At 36.5% G+C, this 15,982-nt stretch overlaps 2 protein-coding genes across 2 annotated transcripts in view; both read right to left on the reverse strand.

Annotated features, from left to right (window-relative positions):
• Nucleotides 1–15,982, reverse strand: part of LOC109080469 (NACHT, LRR and PYD domains-containing protein 12-like) — a 303,365-nt gene that overhangs the window by 283,816 nt on the left and 3,567 nt on the right.
• Nucleotides 1–15,982, reverse strand: part of LOC109062409 (NACHT, LRR and PYD domains-containing protein 3-like) — a 209,735-nt gene that overhangs the window by 107,661 nt on the left and 86,092 nt on the right. The window lies entirely within an intron of this gene.

A 15,982-nucleotide genomic window follows, 5' to 3' on the forward strand; every position in this document is an offset into this window, starting at 1 on the left:
TCAAATGAAATTAAGAACTAGATCTAGTGATTGACTGATTTGGCCTTTTGTCGATCTCGTTCTTCTCCCTTTTCCCATCACGTATCAGATCAGAAAGGTATTTATTTTCTGTAAAAATGAAGGAAATATTTTGAAAAGCGAAAATGAATTTCCTCAGAGGTGTTTATCAGGTAGGTGTAGGTATAGCTTTATTGTTTTAATAAATATGATAATTTACACTCAATATGTTATTATTGCATAAATGTACTACAATACTGAGGTGCAGATATTTGCCACTATTTGCACCAAGTATAAATATAAGAACTTATAAGTACAAAGAAAATTGCCAAAAAAAAACTGCTATTGTTACATAGTGTAAGCAGCATCTGTCACTAAATGCTCATTAAGCGAAAATATTTTAACAAATACACCCAAAGTTAAAGAGACTGAAATTACAACTTGTGCTGATTGTAGACAACACAAATGCCAGTGCTGTACACACATACAGTCTTGGCCAAAAGTATTGGTAGTGACATAAATTTTGTGTTTTGCAAAATTTGCTACTTAAGTTGTTGTGGTGTTCATTCACATTACCAATCACTGCCAATAATTTTGGCCCAGACTGTACTAGTGTTTGTTTTTCCAGTGTTTGTTTTAAATCTTATGACTGAGCATTTTTAAATTAAAATTTACATGCATTTAAATGAAATATTTAACAAATACAGATTGAGCTGTAGATTCTGTAAATGTGGTATTAAAAAAGGGAAAACAAATCTGTGTGATGTTTCCTGAAACAGAAAGTGACACTATGGCCACATTTAAACAAATTCACAACAACTGTATTTAGATCTGGAAGGAGTTTAATTGTTCTGTGCAAAATGAGTCTCTCGTGAAATGATAACTGATATAATGATTACTTTATGAACATTATTTATAACATTCATGTCATAAACATCCATAAAGCAGTTAACCATTAGAGACTATTGAAATCACAAACAGTTCAGCTGTATGAAGACGATCGTCTCTGCAGCACAAGATCAAGATGAAACATGCATCATTCAGTTTCTTCAGTCATTACATCTGTCACATTACAAATATAACTCAACAGATAAAAACAGCATATGAAATATTCACAAGTGTTCCTCTAAATCACAAGCACAGATTATTATGTTGGGTATTTGGCTTCAGATTGCAGGAAATCCATATAAAATGTGCTTGTTAAAGAATAAAGTGCACAATCTAATAATAATTTCTAAAAAACAATAATATAAAACAACATTTAAGTTTCTAATTAAGGATGTCACTGCAGAGGAGAGACTGGAGCAGATGCGTGACATGAGAGAAAGTATGGAGGTTAAATTTGTCCAGCAGCTCATGTTTTTATTTGCATGTATAATCATACATTTCCATTAAGCAACACCAAAACAAACACCAGTCATTCATCCTCAGGAACATAAACATTTGATTAATATATTAAATATTTGCATTGCATGCTATCAGATGTTTGACTGTCAAAACTTCGGTCAGCAGGTCACTGTATGGAAATGTATGGCCATGTGAGGAAATCGCATGCAAAACACTGAGCTTCAGGTTTAGGGCAGGAGAGGAAACTGCCACAGGACAAGATAGCCTATCTGTCCTGATGTGTGATCTCTGATGTGTGTCTTTGTTCTATCTTTCAGTTCTGTACACAAAATAGCTTTGATAAGCAATCAGTACACTCTCAGAAAAAAAAAAGTACATAATTGTACCTTTTGGGGTACAATAGCTTGTCACTGGGGCTGTATAGGGTACAAATTTATAAATTTATACAAATTTTGTACCTTTATTTAACAGTACAAAAATTGACCCTTCAAAAAGGGTACAATCGTTGACTATAAAGTTTTTTTTTTTTTTTTGGATGAAGTCCAGCAGCTTTTGAAAGAGATGAGATAATCTGGACAGGGGTGGGACGATCATTCCACCAGCCAGTAATGGTGAACGAGAATGTTCTGGAAAGTGATTTTGAGCCTCTCTGTTATGGTACCTTGAGGCATCGCTCACTAGCAGATCTCAGACTTCTGGAGGGGATGTAGATTTATAGCAGTGAGTGGAAGTAGGCAGGTGCTAGTAGCACAACAAAAAAAGCAAATAAAATGGTTATCATTACAACTAATAAAAATAAATGATATTGAATTATTATCATTGTTGTGCTTTCCATGCTGAATGTTTAAGTCTGTGACTTCAACATATTACCACAAATTATTTAAGGATTATATATATATAATAAAGACATTATTTTTTTTTTCTTTGCGTACAAAAAGTACTCTCGTTGCTTTAAAAAATTCAGATTGAACCACTAATGGCAAATTGTCTATGTTGACGAAGTCTTTCATACTTTTCTGGACCTTGACAGTGTAATTTACTTGGCAGTAAACGGGACAGCCACAAGCCTCCCGGTTTTCATCCAAAACATCTAAAATTGTGTTCCGAAAACAAACAAATCTTTTACAGGTTTGGAACGACATGGGGGTAAGTGATTAATGACAAAATTTTCATTTTGGGGTGGAGCAACCCTTTAAATATGTTTTCATATTTACTGAGTAATTCTATTTACTCTGTCTCTGTTAGTGGAAGAATGGGTTCAGAGAGTTCATCAAAGCGGAGTCATTGTTAGTTGGTTCTTTATGAGAGTTAGATGAGTTAATGAGTGCTGATTGGCTGTTTTTATTTTCTAATTTCTAGTTCCCATGTTAAATTCAATTATCATTCATACTGTGTTTTCAGCAGTGTTGGGGAAAGTTACTTTTAAAGGTAGTGCATTAAAATAATGAGTTACTCCCTAAAAAAAGTAACTATTTGCATTTCTTAGTTACTTTTGTGTTTCTTTTTCTCATCTGGGCTAGGCTCGCTTGTGTTTTTAATATGAAAAAGTTATATTTTAGCATATGTAAAAGCCCATAAAGTGGAAATGAATAAGCCTCAGGCTGAAGGAAATGTAAATTCAGTTATTACCATATTTAATTACTGCGGGCATGTGTTAAATGCTGAGTTTAAATTTCAGTTTTTATTGATTTGAGGAATACAGAATCAGTTTTTGTGAAAGTGAGATGAGTAAATACATGTTCTTTTTAGTCTAGAACTCCAGTAACCATTGTATTTACACACTGCACAAAACGCCTCTGCATTTACTGCAGATGTTTCTCAACACTGGAACAGGAGAACTGTTAGATAACAAATGGAAAAACAAAATAACTTGTGTTACTTATTTGAAAAAGTAACTTAAATATTTCACTGTAAATTTTAAAAAAAGTGTTACTTTACTAGTTACATGTAATCTGATGATGTAACGCAAGGTTACAGTTTTTTTCAACTGCTTACACACAAAATCTTTACTTGTCACACAATTTCTGAAAGCTGACACTCAAACAGCAGAAGCACACACCAAATCTGCAAAACCATACACTAATTCTTGGCCTTTGACTCAGTTTTCAATTTCTTAAAACCAATTTTATTTATTTATTTATTTATATATATATATTTTTTTTTTGCAAAACACAACACACAGTTCTCTATGTAACAACACAAATCTAACAGAAATAATTTTTTTTTTTTTTTTTTTTTTTTAACTGAGTGTACGGTTTTGCCGATTTGGTGTGTGCTTCTACTGTTTGAGTGTCAGCTTTCAGAAATTGTGTGACACGTAAATATCTTGTAAGCAGTTTTAAAAAATGGTGTTTGCAAATGTTTGCTCTGAGATATATTTCTAATATTTTGAATGCAGTGCTTCATTTTGCAAGAGATGTGAGACATTTAGCATTTTGTGTGTACAATTCTTGGATTTGTGTGTAAAGTTTTGAAAAGAAAAAAAAAACAAAGTTTTGGAAATGTGTGTAAGCAGTTATAAAAATCTGTAACAGCACAGCTTCTGTGTCTCAGAGGAGAGTGTGCTGCTGCTCTGCGCTGCTGGAGGGAGCGCGAGTGTCCTTCATATGAGCAGAGTGAAAAATGAAAAAGCTACGTTCATTACAGTAGCGAACATCATGAACATGATAAACATCAGACGGACACGACCTCAGCATATAAAACAAATGACAAAGTGCTCATTCTGAAATCTGAATTTATTCAGAGAAATAACTGACTATACAGTACGGATTTAAAGACATAAAGCTTTATTTCCAAGATAGTAGCCTAAGTTAAGCTTTTCATTTCATTATAGAGCAACATTAACAACATAATTGTATTATTCATTGTAGTATATTGAAATCCATTTCTGATACTAATACATTCATGTTTAATAATTCCTAAATAATTATGTTCATAAAGAAATAGGCTATATTTTTTGTTGGATCGTTACCTGTGTCATCAGTGCGCAGCAGACACACACACCTAAAAAAGACCGTAAACACTGCAGATAACATCTGAAGTAAACATTAATTTACATACACATAACATAAAAACTAGTCCCTTTGACTGATTTGCTTCAAATCGAGTGATTAAGGGTGCTTTCACATCTCTAGTTCGGTTCATTTGGTCCGAACCAAGGGCAAACAATTATACATTGTAGCATTTTTCAGCTTTTTTGGTTCCTTTTCACACCACACTGATTGCTTTGGTCCGAACTAATTGAAACGAACTAAAATGCAGTCACATGACAACATCCACATCACTCATTGGCCATGACGTATTTCCTAAACTGCTTTTCGACTGGTCAGAATTTACGTGCGGGAAAATTCACACATAAGAGGAAAAGCAAGCAAACAACACGGAGACAACACAACTATGGAGAGACGACTGCGCGGGCTGGTTTTGTACCTGGCCATAATCTATTACATTGTTTGTATACACCACAATATGCAAACAATACATTTCTATAATGAAGCGCGGAAAACAACGTTCTAATGCACTGCAAACGGCGAGCGGGCATCGCTCGTAACTTCAAGTGGAGGCGTGCATTAATCCACGAGCTGCCATGCTAAAGTGCAAACTGTCAACAAACACTTCCTCATCCCATAATGCACAGCGCAGCTGACTACGGCAGCTGGTTTAGTCCAAAAATGATCAGTACTTTTAGCAGTTGGGTCTGTTCGAAGTCGGATCACGTTTTCACCACAAACTAACAGCTCCAGAGTTCGTTTGAAAGCGTACCGAGACCACCTCTTCAAGCAGGTCTCGGTACGCTTGTTTGGTCCGCCTTTGGTGCGCACCCGAGTGTGATTGCTGCTTTCACACCTGCCCAAACGAACCGCACCAAAGGGGGAAATGAACTCTGGTACGATTCAACCGAACTAAATGAGGCAGGTGTGAAAGCACCCTTTAGGACAGCGGTTTGAATGTGACTCAATGGTGCTCTCTGCTGGTAGAGATTAGTAAGATGGCGGATCGAACACTTCTGGTGGCTTCACTGCCTGCTGGCAGTTTAGAACGCGATGAGCGATCCAGTCATATATAGATCAGTGACTAATACATATAACAAATATCTGAACGTTCTGCTTGAAATGTTTGTTTAAAAGTAAACATTTACTGACATATATTGGAGAAAATGCAGTTGTAAATGCAGATCTAGCTGCCATCAGCTGCTGTTGAGTTCAGTTTGTAAAGTTGCAGTATCTGCTGCTGTGGTTGTGTTGTCTGGCCAGATCTGCTGTATTGAGACGCCCTTTACTTGCTGCCATGGTCTTTAGCTATGATACCATAAAGTACAACAGTTCACTATATTTGCATTAATGAAGGTGACGTCTTTATCATCCAGTCCATGTTCTTTCAACACGTCTTCATTCTCAGCCTTCAGACTCTTCACAATGTCATTGAACATCTGGACTGACATCTGCTCATGCTGCAGTACAGACAGAAAGATCATAGAGACATATATGACCAGACGAGTCAAAGTGTGTGCAATCTACTATCAAATTCAATGTTGATTGTATTTATTTATTCATGTACTTTTGATTTATTGATTAGTTCATAAAACTGCTCACCTTCCACTTTTCAGGGATGTCCTCAGGCGAACCAGGAAGAACCTGGTCAAAGGTGATTTGTAAGTCATATTTTATACATAACAAAGAAGCTAGCATGTGTTTACAGACCCCCCTGATTACAACTCACACCAGCACTTTTATTATTTATTATTTTATTTTTTTTTGGCTTCAGGAATAACCAGGCCATCAAATACATAAGGAAACAGACTACAGTACTTTATATATATATATATATATATATATATACAGTACTTTATATATATATATATATATATATATATATATATATATATATATATATATATATATATATATATATATATATATATATATATATACATATACATACATAATAAAAAATTAACAAAAATATGAAATTAAGATTTTTGTATTTATTAGTTTGTTTGTTTAATTTAATTTAATTATTTATTATTAATTATTATTATTTATTTTTTTTACAATTTGCTTTGCTTTTAATAATTATCTCACCCAAGCGCATGTTCAAAGCGATTGTGAGAAGCGCCAGGAATCACCAGATGTGTTCTTCCCAGTTGTTTACAGTTTTTTTTTACAATTGCTTAGACACAGTTTTAAAACAAGGCTCATTTTGTCAAAACACTACACACAATTAACACATTCACACATACAAGTATCAGAACGTCTCAGATCTTTTGCAAATCAAAGCACTTCATTCAAAACTTTACAATAAACAAAAAAAAACATATAGGCACATAATATGGCTCACACATGGTTCATACAGTTGGATTCTGTTTGAACCTCTTAGACACCACTGGGCACAATCTTAATCACTTTTAACATTTCTATTTTGATGCAGGTTTTTTTTTTTTTTTTTAGATATTGTTAAAGTGCATGAATATATTGACCAAACACAACACATGAGACAAGTACTGCACATTCATGGAAATATTTATTTCTCACCACATTGTAAAATCTTTCAGTACATCATTGCATTTAGGCTGCATTTATCACTGAAAATCATAACGTATTCCAAATACAATTTACAGTAGTACATAAACTTTCGTGGAGATGAGTAAACAACACCTTAGCATCATCCCTTCATATAGCTGGGTATGGTCACTTCATCAATATCACAGTCAATGTCCTCCTTTGCAAAACAGCGAGAGAAGAATCTGCTCAACTGGCGAATCCATCCTTACACAGACTCTGAATTGCTTGAATGAGAGGTACAACATAGGGTCAGAGATCATAAACCTTCCACTGCCATGCAGAATGGGAAGAGGAAAGGAAGGGAGAGTGTTGTGGGAGGTACTGGAATAATAGGACCAGACATCTAGTCTTACCTGTAGTCCATGTTGTAAGGAGCTGTTTTAGCATGCCAGTGGAAGACCCCATTCTGCTTGATTGCAGCATATAAATGTTTATCCCTATTCCTCTGCACCACTTCCTTTCATTTTTGTTGAAGACAAAAATTCACCTGTTAACTTTTATAGTGCTTACACCTTGATTGTTGAGTTAACAGTTAAGCACCTACGTGTCTGCTTACACCTGATGGTCGTGTTTGATCAATAGGTTCATATGTGTAGTATTTTGGAAAGCAGTGTCTCGAAATGGCAAATAAGTGACATTATGTTAGATTTCTGTGTCCAATTTAAGAAGTGTGTTTAGTGTTTTGCAAACCAATGTGTGTAGTGTTTTGCAATAAGTGTGAGACTGAGAATGTGCTTATAGTTGTGCAGATCTGAGCTGAGTTGTTACTCTTTGAGTGTAAGGTTTCACTAGCTGTGTGTTATTTTAGTGTGTAAGCAATCATAAAAAACTGTAATGTGACTGAGTCTCTGAAACTGAGGAGTATCAATGATCTTCACCAGCAGAGGGTGCAGCTCCATGTGTCCATGAATTGGAGAATTGGGTCATTGAAGGTGTGCTCATGTCAAAAGATCAAACCAGCAGTCATGGTCCTGTTGCAAGTAGGGCTCGCTGCAGCCTGCGGTGGACATCCAACCCCGCCCACATCCAAGTGTGACGTCAGAAGTCACGCCCATCCCCGACACAACCCCGCCCACATCCAAGTGTGACGTCAGAAGTCACGCCCATCCCGACACAACCCCGCCCACGTCCAAGTGTGACGTAAACGAAAGCCACGCCCATATCAAATACATCTCCTCCTGTGATTTCCCCATCCCCGTACCTGGAAACCCGGATGTTGAAGCAATTTATGGAAGTTAATGGGATCTAAATAAAATAATATTGTCCTTCGTTTTACTAATACACGTTTTCTTATTTTTGTAAAGGATGTCTAGGCTAAAATGGCACAACTTAAATCTAATATATATTTAATATGTCTAATATACGGAGCTGATTTCGTCATCATAACAGCTCCTAAAACGCTTATGTTGATTAAAGTAGGCTAATTGTCAATTAAAACTTTTAAACCTTACCTTGTTCATTTATGTAATGAGATAAATTCATTTATTAAAAAACTATTTTGACCTACCCAAGGCAAAATTGAAATGCATCAAATTTAAAGGGGACAATTAGATTTTAGTATTGTAAAAAGTATGCAAAATTATTGTAAAAGTTGGTATTGTATAATTGTCATTTAATTTTCTAAAGATTTATTCCACTTATCATAAAGTGTTAACATTTGAATGATAGAATCAACAGTTCCCCATATGCAGTAGGCTATATACTTAGGCTGAATAAAGCTTGCATTGATAGATTATATTAGTAACATGACATTGACCTTCAGGCCTTGTTCATCACAACTTGATATGAAACATGTCCAGGTCCTCCACATACTTAAAGATGAATGAAAAAGGCATCCATTGTTTCATTGGGTATTTTTAGGGCCCGAGCACCGATGGTGTGAGGACCCTCTTGTATCTGCTTCGTTTATTATTATTAGGGCCCGAGCACCGATGGTGTGAGGACCCTCTTGTATCTGCTTTGTTTATTATTATTATTATTATTATTATTATTCTTCTTCTCCAAAATGATTCGCGTTTTTGAGGGCCTAAACATGCTCGAAAAGTCCTGAAACTTTTGCACACGCGTCAGACCTGGTGAAAATTTACGTCTGATATAGGTTTCAGAAGAGGGTGTGGCAAAATGGCTCGACAGCGCCACCTACCGTAAAAAAATCAACAGCCCTCGAGCTGTGTTTCACGTACATGCACGAAAATTGGCACACATATGTAAAGCATCAGTACCTACAAAAAAGACTCTTGGAGCAATATCCGAAACCCAACAGGAAGTCGGTTATTTTTAATTTTATGAGCAAATTTTGCATCATTTTTGTCATTTTCATGCCTTGTATTTTAACGAACTCCTCCTAGAGATTTATTCAGATCAACACCAAATTTGGTATGCCTAATCTAAAGGCCTTTGCGATGTTAAATTGCGAAAATCTTGAGTTTTCGTTGAAGGGCGTGTCCGTGGCGGCCTGACGAATTTCGATGATTCGCCATGGAAAATGAAGTTGCTATAACTCAGACATACAATGTCCAATCTGCCCCAAACTTCTCATGTTTGATAAGACTCCTGACCTGAACAGATTGATATGCCCATATTCAGTTATAGTCATAGAGCCACCTACTGGCAACAGGAAGTGACATATTTTACACTGTAACAAAGTACCCCGAGAAATTTTATGACATAATTTTTTTTTTTCAGTCATTCTATTCTAAAGGCCTGTGCGATGTTAAATTGTGAAGATCTTGAGTTTTCGTTAAAGGGCGTGTCCATGGCGCCGTCACAAAATTCGATGTCTCGCCATGGCAATAAAAGTTATTGTAACTCAGGCATAAAATGTCCGATCTTGCCCAAACTTCACATGTTCGATAAGAGTCCTGGCCTGAAGACATCTGAAGGCCAATATTCCATTGGGTGTGGCAAAATGCCTCGATAGCGCCACCTATACATTTACAACGGAGTGCGCCTCGAGCTACATTTCACGTACATGTACAAAAATCGGTACACACATGTAACACACCAATACCTACAAAAAAAGTCTCTTGGTACGAAATTCGAATCCCAACAGGAAGTCAGTTATTTTGAATTTTCTCTGCAAAATTTGTGTCGTTTTTTTTTGTTTGGTTGGTGTGCCATTTTCAGGGGTTGTACTTTAACGAACTCCTCCTAGAGATTTATTCAGATCAACACCAAACTTTGTCAGTGTAATCTAAAGGCCTTTGCGATGTTAAATTGCGAAGATCTTGAGGTTTCGTTTAAGGGCGTGTCTGTGGCGGCCTTACAAATTTCGATGTTTCGCCATGAGAAAGGAAGTTGCTATAACTCAGACATACAATGTCCAATCTGCCCCAAACTTCACATGTTTGAGAAGACTCCTGACCTGAATATATCTACATGCCAATATTCAGATATCGCTATAGCGCCACCTGCTGGCAACAGGAAGTGACATGTTTTACGCCGTAACAAAACTACTCCTAGATATTTTATGACATTTTATAATTTTTTTTGGTCAGTCTAATCTAAAGGCCTTTGCGATGTTAAGTTGTGAACATCTTGAGGTTTCATTGAAGGGTGTGGCCATGGCGCCGTGACAAAGTTCGATGTCTCGCTATTGGTATAGAAGTTATTGTAACTCAGGCATAAGATGTCCGATCTTCCCCAATCTTCACATGTTCGAAAAGAGTCTTGGCCTGAACACATCTGAAGGTCATTATTCCACTATAATCATAGCGCCACCTGCTGACAACAGAAAATGGCTTATTTTACACTAACTTAAACATGCAATGTCCAATCTGCACCAAACTTCAAATATTTGAGTAAGAGTCATGGCCTGAAGATATCTAAAGGCCAATGTTCAGTTATAATCATAGCGCCACCTGTTGGCAATAGGACACAACATACTTTATACTAACTCAAACATTCCATGTTCAATCTGCCCTAAATTTCATATGCTTGATAAAAGTGCTGGACTGAAGAAATGTACATGCCAAAATCCAGTTATAGTCATAGCGCCACCAGCTGGCAGCAGGAAGATTGGCACATATAAATGACTTTGGCATATTCCTCTTATATTTACCACATTAAACGCATATTTCTCGCCGTTCGCTGTTTTTTACAAAAAGCCACCCGGTGGTGGTGAGCCCGGGTGCGAGGGCCCATTCATCGCTGCTTGCAGCTTTAATTATTATTATTATTATTCTTCTTCTTCTTCTTCTTCTTCTTCTCCAAAATGAATCGCATTTTTGAGGGCCTAAACATGCTCGAAAAGTCCTGAAACTTTGCACACGCGTCAGACCTGGTGAAAATTTTACGTCTGATATAGGTTTCAGAAGAGGGTGTGGCAAAATGGCTCGACAGCGCCCACCTATCGTAAAAAAATCAACAGCCCTCGAGCTGTGTTTCACGTACATGCACGAAAATTGGCACACATATGTAAGGCATCAGTACCTACAAAAAAGACTCTTGGAGCAATATCCGAAACCCAACAGGAAGTCGGTTATTTTTAATTTTATGAGCAAATTTTGCATCATTTTTGTCATTTGCATGCCTTGTATTTTAACGAACTCCTCCTAGAGATTTATTCAGATCAGTACCAAATTTGGTATGCCTAATCTAAAGGCCTTTGCGATGTTAAATTGCGAAGATCTTGAGTTTTCGTTGAAGGGCGTGTCCCGTGGCGGCCTGACAAATTTCGATGATTCGCCATGAAAAATGAAGTTGCTATAACTCAGATATACAATATCCAATCTGTCACAAACTTCACATGTTTGATAAGACTCCTGACCTGAACAGATTGATATGCCCATATTCAGTTATAGTCATAGCGCCACCTACTTGCAACAGGAAGTGACATATTTTACGCTGTAACAAACTACCCCGAGAAATTTTATGACATAAATTTTTTTTTTCAGTCACTCTATTCTAAAGGCCTGTGCGATGTTAAATTGTGAAGATCTTGAGTTTTTGTTAAAGGGCGTGTCCATGGCGCCATCACAAAGTTTGATGTCTCGCCATGGGAATAAAAGTTATTGTAACTCAGGCATAAAATGTCCGATCTTGCCCCAACTTCACATGTTCGATAAGAGTCCTGGCCTGAACACATCTGATATCCAATATCCATTGGGTGTAGCAAAATGCCTCGATAGCGCCACCTATACATTTTCAACGGAGTGCGCCTCGAGCTACATTTCACGTACATGAACAAAATCGGTACACACATGTAACACAAATACCTACAAAAAAGTCTCTTGGTACGAAATTCGAATCCCAACAGGAAGTCAGTTATTTTGAATTTTCTCTGCAAAATTTGTGTCGTTTTTTCCATTTTCAGGGGTTGTACTTTAACGAACTCCTCATAGAGATTTATTCAGATTAACACCAAACTTTGTCTGTGTAATCTAAAGGCCTTTGCGATGTTAAATTGCGAAGATCTTGAGGTTTCGTTTAAGGGCGTGTCTGTGGCGGCCTTACAAATTTCGATGTTTCGCCATGAGACAGGAAGTTGCTATAACTCAGACATACAATGTCCAATCTGCCCCAAACTTCAAATGTTTGAGAAGACTCCTGACCTGAATATATCTACATGCCAATATTCAGATATCGCTATAGCGCCACCTCCTGGCAACAGGAAGTGACATGTTTTACGCCGTAACAAACTACTCCTAGATATTTTATGACATTTTATAATTTTTTTTTTGGTCAGTCTAATCTAAAGGCCTTTGCGATGTTAAATTGTGAACATCTTGAGGTTTCATTAAAGGGTGTGGCCATGGTGCCGTGACAAAGTTCGATGTCTCGCCATGGGAATAGAAGTTGTTGTAACTCAGGCATAAGATATCTGATCTTCCCCAGACTTCACATGTTCGAAAAGAGTCTTGGCCTGAACACATCTGCAGGTCAATATTCCACTATAATCATAGCGCCACCTGCTGACAACAGTAAATGGCTTGTTTTACACTAACTTAAACATGCAATGTCCGATCTGCACCAAACTTCAAATATTTGATAAGAGTCATGGCCTGAAGATATCTAAAGGCCAATGTTCAGTTATAATCATAGTGCCACCTGTTGGCAATAGGACACCTCATGCTTTATACTAACTCAAACATACCATGTTCAATCTGCACTAAATTTCATATGCTTGATAAAAGTGCTGGACTGAAGAAATCTACACGACAAAATCGAGTTATAGTCATAGCGCCACCAGCTGGCAGCAGGAAGATTGGCACATATAAATGACTTTGACATATTTCTCTTATATTTACCACATTAAACGCATATTTCTCCTCGTTCGCTGTTTTACTAAGTTACCCGCTGGCGGTGAGCCCGGGTGCGAGAGGGCACCGTTCATCGCTGCTTGCAGCTTTAATTATATTTATTATTTTACAAAAATAATTACATGTACAATTTTACAAAAAAATAAAATAAAATAAATAATAATAATAATAATATACACCACCAGTTTTTGAACAGTAAGATTTTTATTATTTTTGAAAGTCTCTTCTGCTCACCAAGCCAGCATTTATTTGATCCAAAACACAGCAAAAACAGTAATGTTAAATATTTTTACAATTAAAAAGAACTGCTTTCTATTTGAATGTATTTTAAAATGCAGTTTATTCCTGTGATCACAGCTGAATTTTCTTCATCATTACGCTCCAGTCTTCAGTTTATTAACATAATAAAAATAAAATGTTTTTTGAGCATCAAATCAGCATATTAGAATGATTTCTGAAGGATCATGTGACTGGAGTAAAGTCACCTTTTTCAAATCACAGGAATAAATTTCATTTTAATAGAAATATAGAAAATAGTTTTGTTAAATAGCAAAATATATTACAAAAGCAAAATATTATACAAATATTTTAAAATTGGACTGTTTTTGCTGTACTTCGGATTAAATAAATGCAGGCTTGATGAGCAGAAGATATTTCTTTAAAAACATAAAAAAACTCACTGTTCAAAAACTTTTGACTGGTTGTGTGTTTAACAAAAGAGTATGCTCCAAATATTATAAAGTCTGAGCAGCTGAATGAGCAGCTGAATGATCAGATAAACAGTTCTTGACATGCAGTAATCACACATACATACATAGACTACACAGAGAGATTCCTTGCTTTAATATATCCTCCGATTCTCCCTCAAGGTAGTCTTTGATGGCATTCTGTTGATTTTTACTGTCCATCTGGAGAACGGCAGGCCCTGTCACCTCCCCACAGAATAACCCACGATGACTCTGTACCACGCTGGACCAATGTCCCTTACAAACTTCCACTTTATGTCCTCTTGGCACTCCTGTTAAAAATAGAGAATACATACGTGTCGGGGGTATATGTGTCCACTAAAAATTATTTACCTCATCATTCAACATAAACATATTTATGATTTTAAACACAAAAAATCATCAATATCTAAAGAAATGCTCTCACCATACCTCCATGCACCACTGCATGGCTTATGTGGTCCTTCAAGTGAACTGTAAACAAGTAATTTTCTTTACTGGTGAAACTGCAGCAGGGACCCCCTTAACCCGGGAGAAATGCCCTGCATCAGGCTTGGACTGAATATGTGTAGAATGCTGTAAAACATGACAAACAAAACATTATGTGATCTTTTCGTTAATATAGAAGAATACAAAGATAATTTGTGACATACACAGAGTTATCCAGCAAGACAGTAATGAAATGATGCAGTTTTTTGCCCAACCAAGTAACTGTGCATGGGTACTGTGATCATAGAGTATATCATTAAAGATGTCAAATTTATTTTATTGTTTTTTTTATTTTATTTTTGTGTGTGTGTGTGTGTGGTGGTGGTGGTGGGGGGGGGGGGGGGGTCAGGTAAGTACATATGTGTGAGAGGGATGAAGTGTGTGTGTCTGATGTGGGTGAGATGAGTGTTATGTGTGGGGGGGAAGGGTATAAAAATATTGCACATTGATTCATAATTGATTTTATGTTGTAAGACTTGTGTTGTGTGCCTTCTATCTATCTATATATCTGTCTCTCTCTATCTATCTACACATGTATGTATGTATATATGTATGTATTTGTGTGTGTGTGTGTGTGTGTGTGTGTGTACGCATGCATGCCACGAAATACATACATACATATATACATACATGTGTGGATAGATAGACCCCCCCAACATAAAAACACATCATCTCACCCCCCACCCCCAACACACACACACACACACACATATATTATATATATATATATCTATATATACACACATATATATATATATATATAAGTATTTTTGTTGCTCAGCAATAACGTGCCTGTGGTGAAGTTGAAATTAAAATACTTACTGTTGTTTTATGCACATGCACACAAATGACGCACACGTTCGGTAAAGACCAAAGATTTTTTTTTTTTTTTATTAGAGTACTTACCGACACGGCAAACAACAGCTTATTTTTTAGCGGTTTGGCAAACAATACAAATTATCTTCTTATCGATGCTTTCTTACTGTTTCAAAATGATTGAGAATGTGACGTATTTTGACATGGGCGTGGTCTGTGACGGTCACACTTGGATGTGGGCCGGTTGGATGTCCACCGCAGGCTGCAGCGAGACGCTCCTCTCCTGTTGTGCTCCTGATTGTGTTCTTTTATGAGTGTCCAGATGGGGGCATCTTACTGAAAATGAACAACTTTTACTTAGATTAGCTACACAGCAAAAAATCCAGAGTGAAATTAAACTCTGCTGGGAGTAACGTGTGAGACCACACTCAAGAGTGTGAAAGTGTTAAAATAGGAGTGTTAAATTAACAATGACTCAGAGTTAAAGTTAATGAGATAATTAAGTGATTAATTGAGTGAGTGATGATTGACCATTATTGACAAGACCTGATGTTAACGAGCAGAATCAACAAAGATGAAAATCACTATTTTAATGTCACCATTATAGTGTCCAATGTTTGCTTTAGTTGGGCTCTTGACCCTTAAAATTTTAAAGTCAGATTTTGCTTGGCTGTTGTAATGGAGTGATAAAACAGACGGGCAAACAAAAAATATTGTTTTTCCTGAATAATGAGTTAAATTTACATTGTTGATTATTGCAGCTGAATGATTTCTTCCAGGCATAGGA

The sequence above is a fragment of the Cyprinus carpio genome, chromosome B1 (genome assembly GCF_018340385.1).
Source record: "Cyprinus carpio isolate SPL01 chromosome B1, ASM1834038v1, whole genome shotgun sequence".
In the NCBI taxonomy this organism is placed as follows: domain Eukaryota; kingdom Metazoa; phylum Chordata; class Actinopteri; order Cypriniformes; family Cyprinidae; genus Cyprinus; species Cyprinus carpio.